Raw genomic sequence first — 19,068 nt, 5'->3', positions numbered from 1 at the left:
TTGAGGTTACTAAGAAGGCTATCTCCGCTTTTAAGAGGAAATCAACGGCGGTGTAAGAATTCTGCTTGCTGACTGCAAGTTTTGTAAGATACCAACCGATATGCTTAAGATATTTCTTAAATAGTGCATAACTAACCCAATCGTGTTCAGGAAAAGTTGAAGACAATGCATGTTAAAGAAGATCTATTCCTCCAGAGAGTAGGTGGATGCTTCTGCAAGCTATCTACAATACTTCAAAACAGACAAAAATCAAACATTACATTTATTGGTACAAATAAATTAATATAGAAAAATTCACAAATTCATCATCTGCATTTTTTTTTTTTCTAAAGGCATTTTACTTGAATATTTTACTGAAGTTCTGTCTGCAAATGAAGATCAAAATAACCTGAGACCCAGTTCATTCAATTCATATTCTGACTTAAATGACCCGACAATAACGGATTAGGGCTGAATACATTTTACATTTAAATACAAATATTCTTTGCCGGAGGTAATATATGCCCCAAGGGCACCTAAAATTGATGTAGAATATATCTAAGAGGTTTGTAAAGCTGCCAGAATCAAATGCATTCCTAATTTTTAATTAGTCTAAATGTGTAAAGGCCATTTAGTGCTTCATGTATCAACTTCTCACTGACAAAACTTCACAAAAAAAAAAAAAAAAAATCAATACTTGTATTTCAAAATGAATCATCATGCATTACATGTCCTTTGTAAATAAATATATTTTAACAGATCTTGTATATTACTGAAGTCAGTTGATAAGACTACACGTGTACCATCTCTATGGGGATACCACTGAGCACAGGCTTTTCTAAAAGAGGACATTTGCTCTTTAACCGCAAGGAATTGCAGGGTAAACTGTTAGGTTTCTGAAACGTTAAACTTTATTTCTGATTTCTTTAAACTTCATTTCTTTTTTGAAGTGTTTAAGTGTTTTTTTTTTTTTTTTTTTTTGACCCCCTAACTAAAGGTTTACAGTTCAGGTAAGAGAAATATGTATTGATAGTAAGACTGCAGTCCAGCATGACATTTCACACAGCGGACAGTGTTTAGAAAGAGCTCATCAATGCAATGTTTGAGGGCAGGGTCCCTGACTGTTTTGGAAAAGGAGAAAACATGAAGATGGCAAGCTGTCAGAAAGAGCTGTGCATCAAGCAGGCATGAAAAATTAGAATCAAAGATTTTGGTAGGGAAAGTGGAGCCAAGTGCCAGTGACAGTTCTTTGGAGAACCTCAGCTGAGACAGTTTACTAAAGGTAATTTAATTTACTTGAGTTAATAAATGCTAAAGGTCAGAAAGTTTGGGAATTTTTTTTGCGGTATGCAGAAGCTCAGATCACTCCCACCTTCTGAATAATTGGTCAAACATAATTAGAAGACAGGGACCAGGTGTGGCCAAGGAATCCTGATTTACTCAAGAAGACTGAGGGAGACTGGTCATTTCCCATACCTAACACACGTTGGCATATTAAAATTTACATTTTGTAAAAAATTAATCTCAGATTCTATTGATAGCATCAAGGAAAGAGATCTTGCTCAGCTGCTGGAAAAAGACATCAGAGAAGTGTAATGTAATGCTTTGAAGAGTAACTGTTTTGATCCACGGCCAATTTTTACATAAAATAAAATAAAATAAAGTGCAAATGCTCTGAATGTGGTGTGCTTATAGTGCACAGAAAGGGAAAAGGGAGCAATATTTTGTACTAGTAAAGCATGGAGGGCTGGTGATTTGTGGAATGGTGTGATACATGATAACGGTAAACAGCCAAAGGGGAGAGGTCACGGAGACACCTGAGATGGAGGAGAAAATAGTCGGAGCAAAAGACTGGAATAGGGAGGACAGTCAAGGGTCCGGGGGCATGTGGTTAATTTGCAGGATATAAAGAGGTGAGAGACCTTGGATTTGGTGAGAGGAAAGAAGGTGGTGTAGAAGTGTTGATTGATTGGCGGCGAACCTGGGTCACAGGTGGTTAAGGCTCCAAGAGATAGCAGATGCTGGTGACTTTTCAGAAAAGTAAGGTAAAGTTTGGTAAAGTTATCTGGAGTGAGAAAAGAGGTAAGGAAAAGAGAAAGAAGTGTGAGATGAGCAACAAGACTGAGGATGGATGGAAATTTTCCAATTTTGAGTACAGCAGCTGGGCATGCGTAAGAGGGTTGTACTGGACCAGGATCGCAATGGGTTCGGATCTGGATCAGCCTGCCGTGTCATGGAACTCCACCAGTCGACATTAAGTGAATATGGAGGACGAAGGGCATGGAGAGCGGTCCTGAGACTAGATGAGCTGCAACAGATGCATGGGAGAGACAGCTGAGGTGAGGGAGGACGGGGGAAGGGGGGAAGGCAGGCACATTGTTGTGTTTGTTTTTCTTTGCAAATACCATACTACAGCAAAATAGCATCCATGTTTTAAACATTTATTTCAAGAAAAAAACATTATTTTAATATGTCCCAAAAAGTACTTCATATATCAGCATCTGCATTTGTCCTGAAGATTAAATGCGAACAAGCAAACCCCCAATGTGTGCAGGGTTTCAACTTAAGACAAGGACAGCCAATTAAAAATGACAGAGAAAGAAGAGTGAGTTTACAGATTTAGCGGTTTAAAAAAAAAAAAAAAAAATCAAACAAACAAAATGACGCGATTATTGAAATGCAACTGGAATAAAAACTTGCATAACTTGATAAGATCAAGGAAAAAGATCTTGCTCAGTTGCTGGAAAAAGACATCAGACAAGTGTAATCTAATGCTTTGAAGAGTAACTGTTTTGAGTCACGACTGATTTTTCCATAAAATAAAATAAAATAAAATGCCCTGAATGTGTTGTGCTCTGCCGAAGCGTTCCCATGTATCTCCTCTACTCATTTCTCTGCACTGGCTTCCTATAGCTGCCCGAATCAAATTCAAAACCCTGGCTACTGTGTACAAATGCATCAATTGAACTGCTCCTAGCTATCTGCAGGACTTAATCAACCGCTACACCCCAGCCAGACCCCTTCACTTGTCTACTTCTGCTCGCCTGGTGGTCCCGCACATGAAAAGAAAGGGCGGAGGTTCTCGGTTCTGTCTCCGTTGTGGTGGAATGACCTCCCCCTCTCACTCAGAACTGCTGAAACTCTGTCCACATTCAAGAAGGGTCTGAAAACTCACCTTTTCCAGACTCACTTTGCCCATCATCATTCCAGCTCATGTATGGTGTACATGTTCATGTGCTATAAGTTCATGATCATCCCCAGATACAAACCTTTACACAGCCGCTACTCCGGCATTGTATGTGAATATTTATGTACATTATTAAAATTAAAAAAAATAATAATAATTATAGGAAGGTAATCAAGATTCATCTGCGTTTTATGCACCTAACTGAGCGATGAATATCGGTGCATCAAGTGGAAAATAAACTAGTTTTAGTTAAGAATAACGTTTGCAGCTATGTTTCTTTCTCTTAATGTAATGCACACATTTTCTCTGAGATATACGTCGCTTTGGAGAAAAGCGTCTGCTAAATGAATAAATGTAAATGTAACTGTCATTTATTCTTCTATTTATAAATAATGGGGGAGCGGTGGCGCAACGGGCTTGGCCGGGTCCTGCTCCCTGGTGGGTCTGGGGTTTGAGTCCTGCTTGGGGTACGTCGTGACGGACTGGCATCCTGTCCTGGGTGTGTCTCCTCCTCCTCCAGCCTTATGACCTGTGTTGCCGGGTTAGGCTCCAGCTTGCCGTGACCCCGCTTGGGACAAGTGGTTTCAGCGTGTGTGTGTGATTTATAAATGAAAAAAAAAGCATCCTGCTGCTTATTCTGTAGAAGGAACCAAATCTTCTGAATACGTGCAAGAGGGCAACTAGGAAAAAATGCGTAATTTACAAATTCTGTATATATTTAAATCAGTTGTGTGGCTATTACCTGTAGGATTGCTAGTACATTGGTCAAACAGTCTCTTCGCAAGGGGAATTATTATGGGTGCATTAGCATCGCTGTTGACATATGAGTGTTGCCATGGTGTGGGGAAGAAATGGCAGTAATGAAAAGTATAAATCTTTCTGCCTGAAATAATGCCACTGTAGCCAGGTCCAATTTGGGTCTTTATGAAGACGTGTAACATTTGTCAGATGGAGGGTTCTGGCTAGATGACAAAGACCTCAATCACTGCAAAATGCACCTTTGCATTTGCCAGACAGCAAAGCCACCAGCTCCGACAGCTCCTTCTCCGATGAATAACTTTCAAAGGGAGCATCCTAAATCATGGCCAATTGTTTTCGGAACTTGCTTTTTAGAGAGACGCTGCCATCACCGTATTCAGCGAAGCCACAGTAATACGCATCACAATTTTATTTATCGTTTCATGAAAAATCAGAGGATTTTATTCTGCAAAAAGCTTAGAGAGAGAGTGTTTGTACTACAGTAACAGAGAGAAAGAAAAAAGAACACTTTAAATTAACTCCCTCAGTTTTGCTGTGTGGACTGATGTCCCATCCTGGGTGTGTCTCCTCCACCTCCAGCCTTGCACCCTTTATTGCCAGGTTAGGCTCCGGCTCGTCGCGATCCCGCTTGGAACAGATGGTTTCAGCCAATGTGTGTGTGCGTGTGTGTGTGAGTTTTGCTGTGGATGCTCCATGTATGTATATATCTATGCTCCTTGAAAGTATTTGAACCCTGTAGGGTTGGCCATTATTCTTCTATAGAATATTAAAATAAACTAACAAAATCTAAAGGGCCACAAAGGATTCACATACTTTTAAATAGCACTGTATTCATGTATGAAAAAAACAAATATATATCCATAAATATACTGTACATGGGGGCGCGGTGGCGCAGTGGGATGGACCGGATCCTGCTCTCCAGTGGGTCTGGGGTTCGAGTCCTGCTTGGGGTGCCTTGCGACGGACTGGCGTCCCATCCTGGGTGTGTCCTCTCCCCCTCCGGCCTTCCGCCCTGTGTTGCCAGGACAGGCTCCGGTTCCCCGCGACCCCGTATGGGACAAGCGGTTCAGAAAGTGTGTGTGTGTGTATGTGTGTGTGTGTATACTGTACATTTAACCTAATGTAACCATTAGACTAACCTGATTGACAGGCAATGGCACTATAATATTTTGTATCTCAGATTTGTATACAGGTTGTCCCCGACTTAGGATGGGTTACATTCCGCAAAGCTCATCATAAGTCAAAAATATCGTGAGTAGAAAATGCATTTAATACACCCAATACACACCTCTGCATGATAGACAGGGAAATGTGGATTGCTGTCCCTGCCCGGCATCACAAGAGAGTTTCGTACCGCCTATCGCTTGCCCAGGAAAAAATTAAAATTCAGAATTTGAAGTACGGTTTTTACCAAATGTCTATCGCTAGCTCACTATTGTAAAGTCAAAAAAATCATAAGTTGAACTATTGTAAATCGAAGACCACCTGTATATGTCACTTACAAGTATACGTACTTGTCTGGGATGCTGAGAAGGCTACTGATCTTACAGACTTCTTTAGTGATATCACTAACTCATATTGTCTAGCTATTATTGGCTATATCTTTTCTGGCTCTGTTCTCAAATGTCATGCAAACATATGTTTAAATAAATTATGCTTTATGCAGTTTGCCTTCGGCCATCCCCATTAGTGAAAAAATTCAGTGAACTACATGCAAATGCAGGTATGTATATTATTGGTTGTTAATTAGAACATTAAACATACAAAACAAAAAAAAGTAGTAACTTTTACATAATGCTAAATATGCTTTTCAACATCTCTTTATCTCCACATATTCCTAAAAACCATGCCAATCTAATATGCTCCAAGCATCACTCAATAATGCAACAAAAATACTTGCACTACTATTATTACTACGACTGCTGCTACTACTACTACTACTACAGCAGTAATAATTAAATAGTATGTAAACATAAATAAAAGTGCCATCATTTTATATTTAATTTTAACAATGTAGAGCTTTGTTGTGGTTTTGATCTTTATATTTACACATTCAAGATCAAAGTAAATAACTCGTGTCTGCATTTAGTTCAAGGGTAGGTTGAAAAAATAAAAGGTAAAAAAAAAAAAAAAAAGAATTGTTTCCCAATTTAGTACCTTTTATTAATGACTCCCAGGTCTCAGAAGGGACAAGATTAATTTATTCAGGTTGAATGTTTTAGAAATAACATTTTCCCCTTTAGAGGTAACCTTGAAACATGTAAGTAAATATGTAGGGAAATTAATTTTGATTTGTTATTGTTAAATACTATGCTAGGTATTTTTAGTGTCCAGTCAAACAATAATCCGTATAGAATCCTCCACAGTTCTCTTCCATGCATAGTTATTACTTGGGGTGACTGATCATCAGCCACTTATTTTGTGATATTGAAGCAGGTCCATGTGTTTGGATAGCTAGTGAGGGAATGTTGAAAAGAGTGGAAATTCTGCACTTAAGCAGGAAATGTTTGGTTATGTGTTGTGGTCAGTGCAGATGCTGTTGGACCCAAAGGTTTGATGTTTTGAATAACATCTGCAGCTGTAGTACCCTTGAGCAAGATATTTACTCTATTAACTCAATCGTTCCATTACAATTTCTTATCCAGCTGTATAAATGGGTAAATAACTGTAAGTACTCTAACATTAAAAGTTGCTTTGGAGGAAAGTGTCACTTAAATGAATAAATGTGATGTTATCACTTCCACTTTTCATGGACATTTCACATTTTTCAATTTATTGCACAATAAAGTCTCTGAGGTTTATTGCCACTCTAGCGCATTGTGTACATTGTGACTATAATTCACTGCTCTTCATTGCTGTTAAGTGCATATTAACTCTGAGTGACCACATACAAAAAATTTCCCCTGTTGTGTCCTTAGACTTGAAAAAGGTGCACCTGTTGTTTTTGAGTCCCTGCACCATCTTGGGCGACAAGAAGGTACCCTCCAACTTCTTAGAAAATTCTAAAATCTTTTCAGGAGAATATAATAAGAGTAAGTTAGTGGAGACAGCTGGTAGTGTAGTGGTTAGAGCTGCTCCCTCTGGATCCAGAAGTTGTTGGTTTGATGCTCACTGCTGGCTGTAGTACCCTTGAGCAAAGTACTTACTCTAAAGCTACTCCAGTAAAGAATTACCCAGCTGTAGGAGTGCGTAAATAATTGTAAGCTTGTAATAGCTGCAACCTCAATGTAATAAGTCACTGTGGAGAAAAACATTAGTTAAATTAGTAAATGTAAATTGTGAAAAACTTGACTTAAGAAATACAAAACCATGAAGCACAAGCTTGCATTAGTGTATAAGTACATTAACCAGCTGATTTTGAATGAAAGAAGAGGAAAAGATGCATAAACATTTATTCAGTTCTCATTATACTCACTAAGAAAAGCATTACGGAAAATGAAACATTTAATTGGAACTTTCTGGAACAATAAAATATTTATATTAGGCATTTATTGTATTGCTGTTTCATCACTTTGCTAATGGTGGATAGAGACTCGATGTAATGCGATATGGATGCACGCTCATGATACGTCATATAAATTATTAAGCACCAAGTGCATCCATTATAAGAATCAGTTGTAATGCTGCTACAAATATGTAAAATGGGAAAAAGGGCGCTCCATAGGTGAACAGAGAATGTGGGTCATAGCACAGACTTTTAGATATGTATGGTACTATTTGCAAGTAAAAAAATCACTTAATGTAGCAAGAGTAATGGAGCTTTGGGCTGCGACTCCAAAATTGGTTACATTTTGAATTTATATTGAATCTGAAATTGAAAGCATGAAGCATGTGGTCAGAATAAATCAAAATTCAAAAACGGTCTGCTGCAAGTTCTAGGCAACGTGTATTTGCCCGTATTTCTCCCACGCTCTGAGTCAAAAGTTATACTGTTTGGAAATTTTTAAAATAAAAGTGTCATTTGAAAGGACTTTTAATTATGTATAAGGCAATTTGCATGTCTTTCAAGGGGTTGTAGTTTTTTCTTTGTACTCAAAGTTCCAACTTTTGTATATTTCCAGCGTGCGGCACGTTGTGTGCCTTTCATATACATATTATAATATAATAGATTTTAGGGGCACACATGCAAATTTAGAATATATGTACAGTATCAGTTCAGCATCTTCCAGTCAGAGTCTTACAGAAATCTCTTCTAATCTCGTTCTTCGATTGAAATTGAAATTTGGCACGGCCTTTGGGTCTCCTCACCGTAATTCCAGCTAAGCTTACCTGAGCTGCAGTAAAAAGAGATGCATTAACAAGTGGGAGAACTAAGAGACGGAGCGCTGTGCAGTCTAATGAGGTAACTGTTTGGTAACCGTTCCGCAGCTGAAAATCGATGCAGTCATTCCAACCTGCCCGTTATGACCAGCTCTAACTATTATGACCTTATATTCTGGCTGTGCAGCTTCGTTTCGTCCGGTTGAGGGCTGAAGACGTGTTCAGTAGGGCTCCCCAGGGATGCCCTGACCTCCCAGGGCTGAGAGGCAATTTCCCCTAATGATTTTCCTTCAGCCAAGCGATGAGCCTCTGCCTTTAAAAGAATACACTTTTTACCATGTTTACCATTTTACCACAAACGTCCTGTATAATTGACAGGACTGAAAGAAATTGTTTTACCTGCATTTAGCTGACACTTTCTGCCAAAGCAACTTGCCTGCACAGGTGGGTAATTTTTACTGTACCACTTTAGGCTAAGCACCCTGATCAAGTACTCCAGCAGTGCATAAAATTCAAGCCTCGGTCCTTCAAATGGACGTCAGGAGATCTAACCGTAACGCTACATGCTCCACTAATCTGAAAGCATAAACTTAAATATAATGAAATTAATGTGTAAGATAAAATTTTTATTTTGTCTAATTACTTATACTATTAAATGTGTATCTAATAAAATTAAAATCTTAAAAATCCTTTAGTGGAACATTGAGTGCTTTGGCTTTACATTATGTGAAGTGGTTGGGCTTGTATTTACTCCTGAGCATGTCATCTCTGCTAATCATATTATTAGTAAATGATGATTTATATGTATAAATAGCCTCGTTAATTAACTCAGGAAGTGATGATTATAATAAACTGATAACAGATACTCTGGCTCATGACTGTAAAGAGGGTTCATTTACATAAATTGCCTCCTTGATCACATTTTGCCTTGAGTAAATGCCTGCAACTCCAAATTTCGGAGTAGATCCAAGGAAGAGCTTTAGTTTTCCTTTAAGCTGTGTTGATCACACCATTTTGAGTTTTTCCTGCATATATATTTCATATAATAATAATAATAATAATAATAATAATAAGAAGAAGAAGAAGAAGAAGAAGAATAGGTATGCCCTCTCTGTAGTATGCCTGCTGTTTCTGGGATACTGCGTGGTTCATGATGGCCCTACTCATGACAAGAGGCTAATGAAATTGGATGGATGGATGGATGGATGGATGGAATAATAATAACATACATGAATAACAGAAATATGTGGCTCATATATCCAGTGGGATTTTTATCACAGATTTACATCCAGCTTTTCTTCAATGACACAGAAAGAAGAATAAAAATGATAAGAGCCTCTATTCAGTTGGCACACATAAACACTCTGGACCCAGAGAGTCTCCGCAGCCACAGAGAGTCATTAGAGGTGGCGCAGCGTCAATAAGCATCTCGTGTTGCGCGAATCACGGGCTATGGCGATGGAGAGGAGCGAAGGGCGGAGACGGAAGCTTCAAAGTCTCCTCGAGTCGTGTCAGATCTGAGGAGGGTTCACAGGGCTGCACTGAGGGAGTGTCGGAGCCAGGGGATCATATCAAAGAAGATGCAGCCTTTCAAAGGCGCCTCTGAAATCATACACACCGCAGATGCCACCTACATACTGCGTGTCTCATTATGGACGAGAATGGTTCTCCTGCTGAAGTGTGTGTGTGTGTGTGTGTGTGTGAACGAAAACATATCCGGGGAGTGGTTTTGTGTTCATCTGCATAGTACGTGAAATGTTGTCAAATTAATGCCAATTATTGCCAATGTGCATATCGCTCATTCAGCTATTCATCCCGGGGCATTAAACCCCGCTGGGATAGCTTGGTTGCATAACATGCTCTCCCTTCAGGTGAAATTACATCAGATACAGGTACGTCAGTCCCAAGTTACCGGAATAACTTGAAAATCACTTTGATGCCATGAGATGATGTGGCATACAAGAATTTAATTACAGTTTACCATATGTACGTTTACTCGGCCATGGACAGTCCCAAGCCCGACGGCGAAAGGAGGAGGGTTGGGCGTGGGGCTAGCTACCCCACACTGTAAAAACCTTGCCACCTACGGAGACGCCAACAAGGAAACTTCAAGCCATCTCACCTCTTGGGGACAAAGACCCCTGGTGAGTCCTTGCTAGTGACTTATGCTCCAGGAGAGGTGGAAGGCGTTGATGATGATATCTACGTTAATGTTCGCAGAATTCCGTGTGCAGTCGTGATTGCATACATGTATATTTATTTATTTATTTATTTAATTATTTTTTTTTTTAAATCACTTATTGGTGCTCTTTCGGTGTAAGTTAACTTCAATACAAGGAAAAAGTAAAAAAAAAAAAAAATATTGAAAGCGTTTTCAAGCTTTTTAAAGAACTTAACAAGTAATAAAAATGAAAGTTCAAATCCCAGGTGGCGAAGCGATGATGCACCCTCTTATTATTTCTGTTGCACTCAACGATAATTTCCCCAGAAAAATAGCCAGCTGTTTAAATGCGTGAAATCACAAGAAACGTTAGCCACTTTGATCCACTAGGCAAATAAATCAAGCAAAAGGACTGTTCTTGAAAATTATCAGAGCAGTCTGCAATCGAGCGTAAATGCCTTGTTATGAAGCCTCCACACTGCCGCAGACAAGCTGGGTTCTCGGCAGAGGAGGAGGGATGGGACACGGCCGAATACCGTGGTACTCACTGGAGTGGAGGCACCACTTAATTACTGGACTCCATATATTATGTTGCCAGGAACCCGTTACCTCCTGAGGACACATGGCAGGCTCCCTGAAACGAATACAGATCACATTGTTTGATCTGTTTAGCTAGTTAGGTTTAATGTGTTTATTCCCGAGCCAATTAAACCATGCCGTGCTTTACAGCATGTCAGGGCCAAACTGCAGCCGTGGCAGGTGTGTATGCATCTGGTGACGGGAGAAACCCTGAGTGGTTCACCTTTCCGTGTCACTGTATGGCACTGGCACATCACACCGAAGGTATAATAGACGTCAAAAACATGTTTTTGCCCATATATTTGCTATTTTTCAGTATGTCTATAACAGGACCTTCTATGCTTACTCAAACCAAATAGAAAATTATTCTGTGCATAATGTCCTCAGATCTATGAGGTCATATATAATATAAAATATTATTGAATGTTCCTGAATATAATACTCTCATTTTTGACTAATAGGCAAAACGTATCCGGAGTGTTACATTCATGAATGACGAACCAAAGGCTGTTACACGTGAGAGTGTTCATGTTAAAAAGCCAACCAACCAACCAACGAACGTCTACAACCGTTTGTCCCGACTGGGGTCGTCGCGAGCCGGAGCCTAACCCGGCAAGACAGAGCGCAGGGCCAAAGGGGGAGGGGACACACCGTGGACGGGATGCCAGTCCACCGCAAGACACCCCAGACCCACCACACAGCAGGCTCAAGCCAAACTCGCCGCGGCACCGTGCTCCCTTTTATGGTAAAAAGCCAATTTTATTAAGAAATTTTGGTAATGTTGTGCAAGTATAGTTGATCTATAGTCTTCGTCTTCGGTTGAGAGACAATCTAAAGACATTGATCATTTGCAGCCTGTGAGCCAAAGCTGTAGGTGTAACAGGGCCCCCCCCACTCCCCCAGACCAGTACTCAGACTAGTGTATCTTGTCTCTCAATATCTGTCTATGACTCCATGACTCGACTGATTTTTTTATTAGTATTCTGTGGTCTGCCACTGTCTGACAAATTGGATGAAGATAATATTGAAAGGCACTTATTTACTTAGCTGACACTTTTCCCCAAAGTGACTTAGGAAGATTCAGTCATTTAAAAAGCGGGTTAATTTTTACTGCATCAATTCTGGGTAAGTACCTCAATCAAGTGTACTGCAGCAGGAGGTGAGATTCGAGCCTTTAAGTGCAAGATTATGGCTCAAGATGACAATTTCAATCACTTCACTACCCCTAAACCAATTCGTAGGATTTTTATAATGTAGTTATTGAGTTTTATGAGTATTAGGGCTATTCACCTAAGTATTTGACCTTTTTAATGTACTTGGATTTTCATGTACTTGATTTTTTTTTTTTTAACAAATAGAAATTCATCTGCTCCGGGGGCACAACCCTTTGTTCTCATCTACATCTGCAAATTGTGCACCAAAGACCCACAAATCAGCACATTCCCCGAGTGACCAGTTTCAAACCTTATTCTTGCAGCGTGACATCATAATGAAAGGTACCTTTAAGCACAATTACAGCAAAGCAGATGTCCAGGCAGACTAAGGATTTGAAATCTGAAAGTCCCAAGTACTGTATTGTTATAATAAGCACCCTGGAACTTCTTCTTCTTCTTCTTCTTTTTATTATTATTATTATTATTATTATTATTATTATTATTATTATTATTATAGGGGGTTGTAGTGGTGAGGTGAGTTCGGCCAGTGCCCACTGTGTGGCGGGTCTTAAGTTCGAGCCCTGCTTGGGGTGCCTTGTGGCAGACTGGCATCCCATCCTGGGTGTGTTCCCCCCCATTCAGCCTTGTGCCTTGTGTTGCCAAGTAAGGCTCCAGCTCACCACAACCCCTACTCAGGACAAGTGGTTGTTGACACTGGATGGATGATATTATTATTATTATTATTATTATTATACTTATTATTGTTATTATTGTTGTTGTTGTTGTTGTTGTTGTTGTTACAGGTGTTAAAGGTGTTGCAACAAGCATAATAAGTTAAAGTTTAGTTAATGAAAAATTCATCTGGGCTCTACATTACAGGTGCAAGCGGGGACATGTACTGTATATTAAGTCCACAGAAGATGTGTATTGGGACAACTCAAGAGGTAATATTCCTTTATTTGGTTGTCTTTTTGTGCCTGGGAATACAAATTTGAATATATCAGTCTGCAAAAGCACATCTCTGAATATTAAATTAAAGGCTTTTTGACAGACTCTTTGATGAGAAGGCTAATTGAAAATGCACGCTAATGCAGTACCAGGTACATTTTGAATTGGTGTCCCATTATAGAGCATCCTTGTGATGCACCAAACCTAGGGGGAATACAGGGCTCTCCCAAATCCTGCTGCACGTTGTCTTCTGATCTGCTGTCGTCCTTACCTGCAAAGTCTGCCACCTGGAATTTTCCATGAAAACAATCTTATTGTGACATTTTTTTTTTTTAACATGCCGAAATTATCAAAGTTTAAATGCAAATTTATTTAAATCTAGATATTCCAGATAGTGCTGAAAAAACATAATTATAATAGATTAGAGCCAAATAAGAAGAGTTAAAAAAATGACCATGTTGTAGCCCTGGATTACCTCACTTCAGTCAGTATGCAGAAAGAAGAAAAAAAAAAAACTTTTCTTCCAAAAATTCTGGAAGTTCCATGTGGGAAATACTGTGTTATTGTTTATTTTACATTTCAAGTAGTTTCTTAAAAAGTTACATAGCATTGCGGTATTTTCAATGATGAAAATGGAACCCCCCCCCCAAATTCACCTTTTCATGAGGGATAAAAATGACTGAATGTCAGGTTTGAAATCTATTACCACATTTATACATTTATTAATCTAGCTGATGCTTTTCACCAAAGTGACTTATAATGTTAAGATACTTACAGTTATTTACCCACTTCTACAGCTTGGTAATTTTTCACTCTATTAATTTAGACTAAGTACCATGATGAAGGTTATTGCAGCTGGAGTTGAGATTAGAATCTCAGTTCTTCAAATTCAAAGGTGGTGGCTGTGACAACCATGCCACCTGCACCCTTAATATCTGATTATTTTATCATGAAGAAGTTTTCAGATTTAATTTATAAAATATACAGGAGTTTGTGCCTGTTTACGTGACATGCAGCATGGCCTCATCTTTCTCTTTCACATTTTCATAGAAAAGATCAAACTCTCAATATATGCTTTACAGAAAAGCTTAATCTTTAAGGACTCCAAATAAAAATCAATATATAACATGCATTTTCCAAAGCTGCTGCTCTAAATGAAATATGTTATTTCATGCAGTACAAACAGTTTTATTATACATTATATAATGCATAATGGATATAAATTATGCACAAAGAGTAATGTATTCAAATTACATAAATTATACACATTGTGGAAATAGTGATCTTATGAATAATAAAAGCTATCTTGGTGTTTTATATATATATATATATATATATAGATACAGCATATCATTAAAGAATGGGCAATGGGCAGCATAACAGCTCAGAGCCATTGCCTAATTCAAATTCTTCTCCATTACCTACGATCGAGGTACTAATTCCGAAATGATAACACAGAACGAACCAGCTGTAAATATGGGTAAATATTTGGAGTTACTGTATCATAAAACCCTGACACTGTAAATTAGAAGTCACCTTAACCAAAGGCTTCAGCTAAATAATGTCTTCACTGATGACGTATATAAGAAATCATATTCATGTACTGTAAATCTCACGTGAACAGCATCATAACTGTTTCCCTCATGATACCTGCTCTCAGAGTTGTAAAATACACATTTAAAAATATTAGTAATTGCTGTGTAATATGAAAAGTTATCATATAAACAACTGCACTGAAATGCATATGAAATGGAAGAAAATATGTCAGGAAACATAATGTGCAGAATATGGAGAGACAGACCTTTACTGCAAACTGGGAGCAAAATGTAGGTTATGCTACCTTTTAGGACCTTCTCCGTTGTTCAGTTTGACGTTTTCATGTGTGTGGAGGGTGAAAGGGTTATTGCCACATCCAATAAAGACATGTCAAAGACTGACACCTAAATAACACATCTGACTTTCCTTCTCACATGAACAAGGGAGAACAAATTGACTGAATAATTAGAGAAACTGCACGGGATATAAGAATAAGCCAGATCAGGAGTCGATGTATGACGCGTAATTGCAGAGGCCGGTCCTGCCTTAAACTCCAGTGATGTGTAATAAAGTGCTTTCAGTGATTCGGAGAGAGTGATTGTGCACTTCAATAAGGGACCATTCCATTTCATTATCTCGCAAAAGATAATTAGCGTGGCGGTTTTAGACATAATACCTGACACATAATGCACCTTGGGAATTTTCCGTGATTACGGGCCTGGCTTTGAAGGGGAATTGAAAACCCTGCAACTCCATGTTATTTTCATCTGTCTTCAAACAGAATTTCTGATGACATTCCTGATTGGAGTTTATATACATAACATACATTTTCTCGTCTTCTCAAAGCCTGCTTTTCAGGCCTTGCGCAGTATTTCACCCAAAATCTTTTTGTTTTTTTTTTTTTAAATAGGAGCAAGTGTAATAGTACAAACCTCTCTGAAAACTGTAACTGTGCTGTCTTCACAAATTGTTATTGTTTGGGACATTTCAAGCTACAGAAATGCTGAAAACTGCAAATCACCTCAGGGGAAAGGATTGGCTTTAACCACCACATCATAATGAATATACATTTATATTACAGTGACTTACACTACTCACAATGGGTCACTCATCCATTCATCAGTGGAACACACACACTCTCTGTGTCCCTCACACACTACGGGTGAACCTGAACAGCATGTCTTTAGACTGTGGGAATAAACCAGAGCACCCAGAGGAAACCCACGCAAACATGGGGGGGACATGCAAACACCACACAGCATATGATGTTATGTAGCAAACATGTAAAACAGCATATGATGTTCATCATCATGTTTTAATATGGTAAGATCTTGTCTCCAAGTTACTTACACTATTAAGCTACTTACAGATTAACCACTTCTACAGCTGGGTAGTTTTTACTGATGTAATATTGGGTGATCAGCGCGATCAAAGGTACTTCAGCTGGGATTCAAACCTGAATCCTTTAGGTGTAACCACTACACCATCTGCTGTGCTGAAACAAAACGTTGAACAGAGGGTTTAATTATGTAAATTTTGCAGACACTTTGGCCTCTCCCAATGGTACTTCATCTTTCAAGTCTTCTCTTTTCCCTCTATCTTTTTTTCTTATTTCTTGTTTCCTCCTTCTTTCCCCTCAGCACCCTCGGCTGAAAGAACTCATAAAGCAACGTGGCTTCTAAACAGATGAACGCTGCTGTGATTTACTGTGGCTTTTCCAAGCGTCCCGTCTCACTGACATTTTCAATTAAGCGAATGAACCCGGGCTCACTCCGGAGAGGGGAAGGACACGCGGGTCTGCTCCTGACGGCCGACTGACAGCCCTCCCCGGGGCGCTGCCGAGTGCTCGGCGGTGACTCCGATCCGGTCCCATCGCTCGCGCCTGCCTTAAAAGACAAATCATGTCACTCAAGTATCGGCGCACAAGCCATCCGTCAAAATCCTTAGGCAACTGAGGGCAGGACGAGAGCTGGGAGATTATGGGAACTTCGCCCACAGGCCTGCAGATAATTCAGGGAAATTTTAAAAGGTAATGGCAAGGGATTTTACACCTAATGAAAAACTGATTTCAGTCAACGGTGGGTGACTCACAGCCCAGTGGGAATTTTTAACGGTCTAATCAAGGATCATGTCTGTTTTTTTTTTTTTTTTTTTTTTCATTTGGAGTGAGTGGCCAAAAGATTAAACTTTTATTTTATTTTATTTTATTTTATTTTATACATGGATTAAATCTGAACTTCATTTAAAGCAAACTGTCACCATTAAACTTTACTCAAGGGGAAAAAATTTAAAAAAACCCTACTATCTGTACATAGCAGTTATGTAAACACGCACTTTATGATTTATATCTCTCAATACCATATTGTGTTTTGTATTTTTTGTTTTTACAGTAATTAAGGCAAGACAGGAAATGTGCACAAGTGACTCAATTTCCCATCCATTTCCCAGAGAATCAACATTTCATTACAAAGGTACAATTCCAAAGCATAAATAACAAGTGCAGCATGGCAGGAATTCAAATATTTGAAATAATGGATTTGTTGCTAGGATGCATCCGATATGTCTGTAGATCTTAATGATTCCAATTTAAAAAGTAATTTGTTGTTTTTCTCATAACGTTCATTGTTACTCTTATCTGAATGAGAAAGCCATCTGTTCCAATAATAGTTGTGATATAACCACAATATAAAGTAAATCAGTGTTGGCAAATAAAGTATCTGGGCTAGCCGAAACACTTTAAGTATTGTTTCACAATTTGAATGTCGAGTCATTTAAAATCTCCACTAGTTGCAAAGCATTGATAAAAGAATAAAAAGAGATATATTGCTCATGTCATTTTAACAAGAAACATCAATTAAAATCATTAATCACCATTAAGCTAAACACACTTTATGTGATGGTTTAAGGGTTAGGACTCTAAGGGATCAGGGTGCCAATCAGACCTCCATGTCTAAATTAATATGATGCACACCAATAAAAGAAAATTTAAAAAAAGAAAAAAAAAAAATCATTGAAAATGTTTTCGATGAAAGGTACGTTAACTTTACCTGTTTAGTTGTCATTTCATCATAGTATTGCTTAAAGAATAAAGTCAATACACCTCATCAAAGAATAATTCATCCTATTAAGCTCTATTCACAGCCTTTTAAGGAAATATTTGTTGACTCTCTTCAATTCTGACACCTCTAATGCCTTTGTCTTATGACCAATTTGTCAATGTAAACAGGGTATTAGTGTCTGTAATGAGTACTGTCCTTCAAGAATATGAATGGGTTATCTCATGGTTTATAGTCATCTATGGAAACTAAAGCATGTCCTTGAGGGTCTCTGCAGTGTTATTACTCAATAATTGGTCTTTCAGATTGTAATTCAATGACAAACTCAGAAAGTCAATATCAGAACTGAGAGAAACACAACCCCCAGAATGCAAAATGTATGTGTGGGGTTTGGCTCTTTACGGTAATAAATGAAAAACTGTCTTCTTCCCACCTCTCACTTTGAGCTCCCTTTATTGTTTTATTTATTGTGAAGCGGGAGCCTATTCTTATATTTGCTTTATTTAATGAATATCAGATATCCTTGTCTCAGCTGAGGGTGCAGAAAGTGGCGGAAGTACATTTTGTGCTTTTTTAACCGCAGTAAACCTGAAAACTTGGGGGAAAGAAAGTTCCCAGGTCTTTTGGGAAATCCTGATTTCTGGTGAAATAGAATTGTTATATGTACATACATACGTACATACATACAGACACATGTGTGTGTGTGTGTGCATACAGAAATTATATATATACATAGATACACACATATAAATATATGTATTTTTATATGTACAGTAGCTTTATTGTGAAATACAGGCACACAGATATACTGACATTAAGTGGTTGTAGTACATGCAAAATCAAAACAATAGGTTTCATATCTGAAGTGTCTCATAATTCATTAATTTAAATTGTTTTAATTGCCTGGACTGGCAGACACAAAATGAATTCTTCATTTCCTGTTTTATTTGACAGCGTGAAGCTGAACTAAACAAGATGTATATTTTCGAACTGTACTGCACGAAAAAAAAAAAAAAAAACTTTCACACATCTAAAGTGTCATAAATTATGTTAATTTAGATTGTTTCAGTGCCTTGACTGACAGATTTAATACCTGCGTTCTTCATTTACTTTTCTAGTTGGATTGACAGTTTTAAGATGAACCGGATGAGATGTATATTTTTATGCTTTGCACAGCTGTTTACATGGCTGTTGAAGATTATAAAATGCTTTTAAAAGTCATCAGTTATTGCATATTTTAGAACAATATAATTGAAGCTTATAGGTGAAAGTAATTAAAGCTCAACTATGTATGCGTGCAGGTGAGATAAATACAGACGAACAAGAATAAAATGAAGCTGTATGGCAGTAATTCTTGCTGAAGCATCAAAAGTCACCCCTAGCTCCATGTATGAATAGCATAACAATTTTAAATTCCCCAAGTGAATAATGTGGTAAAAGCCTTCATCT

The 19,068-nt window shown here is 38.3% G+C and overlaps 1 long non-coding RNA gene across 2 annotated transcripts; it reads left to right on the top strand.

Moving 5' to 3' along the window:
* The first annotated feature begins 1,865 nt into the window (after window positions 1-1,865).
* On the top strand, window positions 1,866-18,318 carry LOC108930755 (uncharacterized). Of its 2 annotated transcripts, XR_001965864.2 has the most exons (5): window positions 1,866-2,318; window positions 12,284-12,421; window positions 12,959-13,023; window positions 16,204-16,592; window positions 16,954-18,318. It is a non-coding gene; the product is annotated as an uncharacterized LOC108930755 (long non-coding RNA). The 2 variants fall into 2 exon arrangements; XR_001965863.2 differs by lacking the exon at window positions 12,284-12,421.
* Window positions 18,319-19,068: the final 750 nt, after the last annotated feature.

Source organism: Scleropages formosus, chromosome 5 (assembly GCF_900964775.1).
Source record: "Scleropages formosus chromosome 5, fSclFor1.1, whole genome shotgun sequence".
In the NCBI taxonomy this organism is placed as follows: Eukaryota; Metazoa; Chordata; class Actinopteri; order Osteoglossiformes; family Osteoglossidae; genus Scleropages; species Scleropages formosus.
This window is presented reverse-complemented; position numbering and strand designations above follow the sequence as displayed.